The sequence below is a fragment of the Camelus bactrianus genome, chromosome 19 (assembly GCF_048773025.1).
Source record: "Camelus bactrianus isolate YW-2024 breed Bactrian camel chromosome 19, ASM4877302v1, whole genome shotgun sequence".
Lineage (NCBI taxonomy): Eukaryota > Metazoa > Chordata > Mammalia > Artiodactyla > Camelidae > Camelus > Camelus bactrianus.
The window spans coordinates 19,002,493-19,008,746 of record NC_133557.1 but is presented as its reverse complement, the minus strand read 5'-3'; positions in this window follow the sequence as shown (position 1 = coordinate 19,008,746).

Genomic DNA, 6,254 nt, shown 5'->3' with positions numbered 1-6,254 from the left:
GCTGGAGCATCATATTTAAGAGTGCAGGCTCTGAAGCCAGACCGCCTAGGGTTTGTTTCCCAACTCCATCATTTACTAGTCATGTGACCATAGGCAAATTACTTCTCTGTGCCTCAGTTTTCTCACCTATAAAAATGAGATTTATCAAATTTAGACCTTTTTCCAGACACTGGTCTGTATGCTTTATAAATTTTGATTCATTTAATTCTCATAACAACCCTATGACGTAGTATTCGTATGATCTTCTTTTAGCAGATGGGGGCACTGATACACAGGCCTCCCCCAGGTCACAATGCTAGTAAATGGGATTCAAACCTGGGCTGTCTAGTTCTAAAGTCTGTGCTCTTAATCACTACACTGATACCTACTTTGTGGGGTGGTTGTAGGACTAAATAAATATATGTAAACCACTGAGAACAATCCCTGGCATAATCATTAAATTGAGTTATTGGTTTTTTTTGTTATTGTTAATATCATAGTCGTTATTATTGTAACTGCAGCTGCTCTTATGCTTGTCTTTTGAGGTCTAGGAAGCTGCTTTGGACACACTCTCACGTGGATTTTTAGTCCCATTTTAGGAGAGAGACAGGACCTTACAGCTCAGGCAAGGTATTTGCCCAAGGCAAGAAATGAGGAACAGCTGTCTCCAGTTGCTGGAGCCAGTTGACCAATTCACTTATCAATTTAAAAAAAAATGCAGAACCTAAAAGTTGAGCATTATGTTTTATTCGGTGGACTTACTGAGGACTTAAGCCTGGGATTCAGCCACTTAGATAGCTCTGAGGAACTGTTCTGAAGAGAAGCCAGGATATATAGGAGTTTGGAGGGGAAAAAAAGAAAAGAAAAACAAGTAATTGGAACATCAAAAGATTACTGCTAATTAAAGAAAACCAGACATCTCAAGTTAATGAATTTAGCCTTTTTCTATGTATAAGAAGATGCAAGAGTCTGGACTTATTGAAATTATTCCTTTGATATGTACCTTAACTATCTAGGGCCAGTATCCTCTTTTTCCATCCTGAATTCCCCTCAGAGTGCACTGTCAGGGGCAGCTGCAATGGCTGTTGGGTTGATGGCCCCAACATCCTTTGTTTACTGAAAAGACAGGAGACTTTCCTGGTCCACTCTAGACCCTAAGAAGCCTGGAGTCAGTTCTATGAGTCAGGGAGCAGAAAGATCACCCTGGTACCAGATGGAATCTCGTTATCTGCACAAGCATTTCTTCTCCAGTTATCATCACACCAACAGACATCCCTGGAGAGAGGACTCCAAGTGTCCTGGTGGAGCCACAGCTGGGAGTGGTCCCTGAGCCCAGGACTGATAATATACAGACTGCACTCTACCGGGGACCTTTTCCTGCACATGCCCTGCTTGGACAGGGAGAATCCAGTCATTTGGTCATTCCACAATCTGCCCCACCCCAGGCTCCAGACCCAGGGCCTGCCCCCATCTTGGGAATACAAATCTACTTATTAAAAGCTCAAGATGCAGCATCAGGCTGGACACAAAACACTGATTGATAACAAGCAAATGAAAAATAGGGTCACATGTCCCTCTGCCTGACATCTTCCCCTCTACCTACTGAGCACCTTCTGTATCACCCTGTCCTCCCACCGTACTTCCTCTGCCCATAATTTTACAGCTCTCTCAAGAGCAGGGCCAGCCCCATGTTCAAATTTAGCTTCAGATGTTTACTATAATATTTGGTTCCTGGAAGGTACTCAAAGAAAGGATTTTACACGTTTTTTAACTGAAGGAATGAAATGTTAAAGCTAACATTTGGGCTGGAGAGTTAGGAGGGCACAGAACAGAACTGAAAGAACTTGGAATGCTAAGAGATAAGGACCATCAAGAGATTTTGAAACAAAGTAATGTTTTTCAGGTACTTCTGCCTCACTTTCAGGGGCATCAGTATAGAGGACACAGTCATGGCAGAAGTTAAATGGCCAGAGGGATGAGATGTCCAGAACCAGGTCTGGAAATGGGACGCTTTTGACAACAGGGTGGATCCCAAAGCAGGAGAGCAATTCAATTATCTGGTTCAAGTAATCAGACCTCAACAGAGAAATTTCCCCACCTACTTTGCCAAAGATTGAGATTTTATGGATAACTATTTGCAAAGCACCTATATTTGAGTTCCAGCAAAGGACTAGCAAAATATTCAGGTCAGAAAATAATAGCTGGATTTTACTGGGAAAGACACCATGTGCCAGGCACCATATTAAGCATTGCATTTAATGCTCATCAATATAGGAGGCAAGTATCAATAGGCTCTCCATTTTAAAGATAAGAAAACTGAGGCAAACAGATGTTAAGATGCCATGATCACACAGCAAACGGGCAAGTAGCTTGAAGCAAAGCACCCATGCTTTGAAATGTAAATTTTGAGAGTACAGTTTGTGAAAATATGCTGAAATGATTGAGGCTGGGCTGCACCAGGGGCTAATCATCAGGAGACAATCCAACCATCCATACTTTCTCAGAAGCTCATCAGCTGATAGGGGACTGACAATGAATAAACAGAAAATTAGACCTATAAGGGTGAAGATAAAGGCAGGGGCTCCGGGTATCGACAAAAGTGGCTCTTCAGAGCTGATTTAAGAATTAGCAAGGCAGCCAGAGGGAATAGCCAGTGCATGTCAGGGAGAAAAATATTAGGAAGTACTCAGGGACTGACCAGAGTTGAAGTCACTTTTGACTCTTCTCTCATATCACTTACCTGATCCATCTGCAAACCCTATTGGCTCTACCCGCAAACACTAGATTAAAGTATATCCAGTGGCAAAGCAAATGAAAAGATGCTCACTACCGTGTCATTAGGGAAACGCAAATTAAAACCACAATGAGATTTACACACCTATTAGAATGACTGACTAAAAAGATGAATCACATCAAATGTTGGTGAAGATGGGGAGTAATCAGACTTCTCAAACAGTGTTGGTGGGAATGTGAAACTGTACAACCACTTTGGAAACAGCTCAGCAATTTCTTAAAAACATAAACACCTACCACATGACCCAGCCATATGGAGCCAAGAAAAATGAATGCATTTGTCCACACAGAGACTTTTACATAGCTTTATTTGTAACAGCCCCAAACTGGGGAAAAAAAAAAAAAAAAACAAATATCCATCAACAGGTGACTGGATAAACAAATTCCAGATATAAAACAAATATACCCACACTGTGAAATACTACTCTGACAATAAAAGGGAATTATTCCTACAATATGAATCTCAAAATAATTACGTTGAAAGAAGCCAAAGATTAAGCATTGTGTGATTCCATTTATAAGGCCAGGACCCTTTATATATGGGCTGCTTTATACACAGACCACGTCCAGCCCATATCTCTGACTTCTTACCCTGGGCTTTCTGGGACATCAGCTTTCGCAAACACTTAGTTCTTCCTTTTGTCACGTCGCCACTTGCAGTTCAGCAATCAAGCAGGAAAAGAGTCGCAGATTAAGGAGTTAGGGCACAAAGTCAGGGAGGGCACAAAGTCAGGGAGGGTACCGCCAGTGCCAACGCCAAGGCCTTGTCCAGAGGCCAGTGGAAACCACCTGGACAGCGCAGCCTGGCCAGACTCCGCGGCCGCACTTGGAGGCAACATCACACTCCTCTGTGAAGATGAACAGGCAAAATCCGGCCTTGGAATCCACCTGGCCGCCCGCGGTGACCAGGGACAAGAGACATGACCTGTTTCGTGGCGCCCCCCTAGTCAACAGAGGCGGAAGGCCCCAGGATGTCCGACCGCGGGGCTGACGCTTCAGTTCACAGCGCGTCCACTTTTCTGCGCGCGTGCACGTTAGAGCGTCGCACGAGGCATCGCGGGAGTCGCGGCGCCTGACGTCAGTAGAGGGCGCGGGCGCTTGGTGTTAGCTTGGAGCGTCGCTGCTGGGTTCTGGTGTTCCTGCATCCTTTCCCCGCGCCCTTGCCTAGCCCGCAGATCTCGCCGGTCCCGCGCCGTCGGAGAAGTGGTCACTGGGAGCGTGCCGTTTCGGGTTGTGGGAAGACGGGTGAAAGAAAGGCCCAGCGGAGGAGAGGGATCAGAGCGGGTACATCACCAACCTTCGACGCTACGGCGGTCATGACCCAGAGTCCGGTTGACCCGCTTGTCTCGAGCCTTCCCTGACTCCCGGTGTGGCTCAGCCCTGGACAGGATCCTAACACTGCAAGTTTCCCTTATGCTATTTGTCACCATTTGCTACTCTTACGAGGTTAAATTCTCTCCCCGATTAGATTGAGCTGCAGGAGCTCGATCTATTAAAAACATAAATAAAACACATTTAGGGAGCATCTGATTAAGCATTAAAAACTAGGTATGATAATAGTATATTACGGATATATGGTGATATACATTAAGGGGTAAAGTGTTGTAATGTCTGAAATTTAACTTCAGATACCCAGTAAGAAAAATTATACATACATAAAGCATATGGAAATGCTAACTTGAAAGTAGATGGTGGGTACTGGTGTTTGTTTTACTATTTCCACTTTTCTGTTTCAAAATTTTCATAAGACGTTGGACAAAAACATATATCCTTGCCACAAGTCATTCATAGATGAAGGGGGAAAGCCCACTGACCCAGGCAGAAGCCTTGTCCCCTCCAAGGTAACTTCTCAATTCAGGACTGTGGTGGGGGAAGCCCAGATAAGCAGGCGGGCTGTCAGTTCTCTGCCCCTAGGTCTCCCTAGGCCTCTATCCCCTTTGGAAGTGAAGTTGAGGGAAAGTGAAGATTCTGTGGGTTAGGAATTCAGAGAGTTCAGAGCAGGGACTGCTTGTCTTTGCTCCATGATGCCTTGAACCTCCGCTATGACAACTAGGGGTGACTTGATGCTGGGGGCAAGAATCATTTGGAGGCATGTTTCTTCACATGTTTAGTAGGTGATGCTGGTAAAGATTGGGACCTCTGCCTGTTTGCCTGAACATTTATGCATGGCCTATCCACGTAGTCTATCCAAGTGGCCTCAGACTTCTTCCAAGGAGGCTTGTGGTTCTAAAGGTGAGTGTCCCAAGAAGACAAGGCAGAGGCTGTACAGCCTTTTATGACACAGCCTCAGAAGTCAACAGAGTGTCACTTCCATAAATGCCAGATTCAGAGAGAGGGAACACAGACCTCACCTCTTAATGGCAGGAGCACCAAACCCAGTGTAAGAGAAGAGCACAGGGGTTGGGAGCTAATTGTTGAGTACATTTTTAGAATGTATTCCAAATACATTTCCACAACACTCCCCTGCTGTTCCATAGCTGCTTGTTTCTCAGCTGGTTCCGAGATTCTGTGCGTTGAGCAAAGTGGCTTCTCCCATCCCCAACTCTGTGCTCTGGTTTGGCTACTCTGTATAAGCCCTGCACTAGGGTTGAGAGTGAGAGAATGGAAGCCTATGAACAGAGCTTTAATACAAATAAATCATTTGAAATTCAGGATGTAATTTGAGCCTTTCTCCCCAAGGTTTTAAATTTCCAAAAATGTGAATTCCTTGACAAGCTATTCTCCTGGCTTCAATTATCAACTCCATGTGAACAACTTGTATCTTGAGACTGGATCTTTTCTAACCCTCAGTTAGGGATGTCTTGCTATGCTATTTATTGGTTATTACCACTTGCATGAATTGCCATTGTCTCAATTAGATTCTTTTGCTCCAAAATAGCTCACCCTTCGGAATCGCCATCTTCCAATTGTTCCACCACTGTCCCAAGCAATCAGGCTCAAAAATCTTGCCAACCTGACCTTCAACCCCCAGACCAAATCTATTTCAGAATGCCACCTCTCCTACAACAGCACCTTAAGTCCACATCCTCATTACTTTTTCTTGGAGTTATTTCACAATCTCCCACAAAGGACCTTCCTTCCACAGTTCCCATCTTCAGAGAACCACCAGCTAGGTTATTCCCACTGTACCACATCTCTTACACACTGGCAGTGGTGTTCAATCTTCTGTCTGGCTTTCAGCATTCGCCAAAGGTGGTTCTCAATGTATCCAGTACCCAGCTGTACATTTTAATGCCAACTGCCCCATTCAAGCAGGTACAATCTCTCCCATTGTCCTTGGGACGGATGATCACATTCTGCCCTGCATCATAACCGAAAATGATGATAGAATACAGCGGTTCAGGAGCTCAGAGGAGGGGGATGAAAGTGAGGATGGAGACAACAGCCTCCAAATGGTTGTGCCTGTGGACAGCTGGGAGAAGGAGTGAGCGGTCTATGTAAGGAAGGTACCTATCTACTATTTAATCTTTTTCATTAGGTAC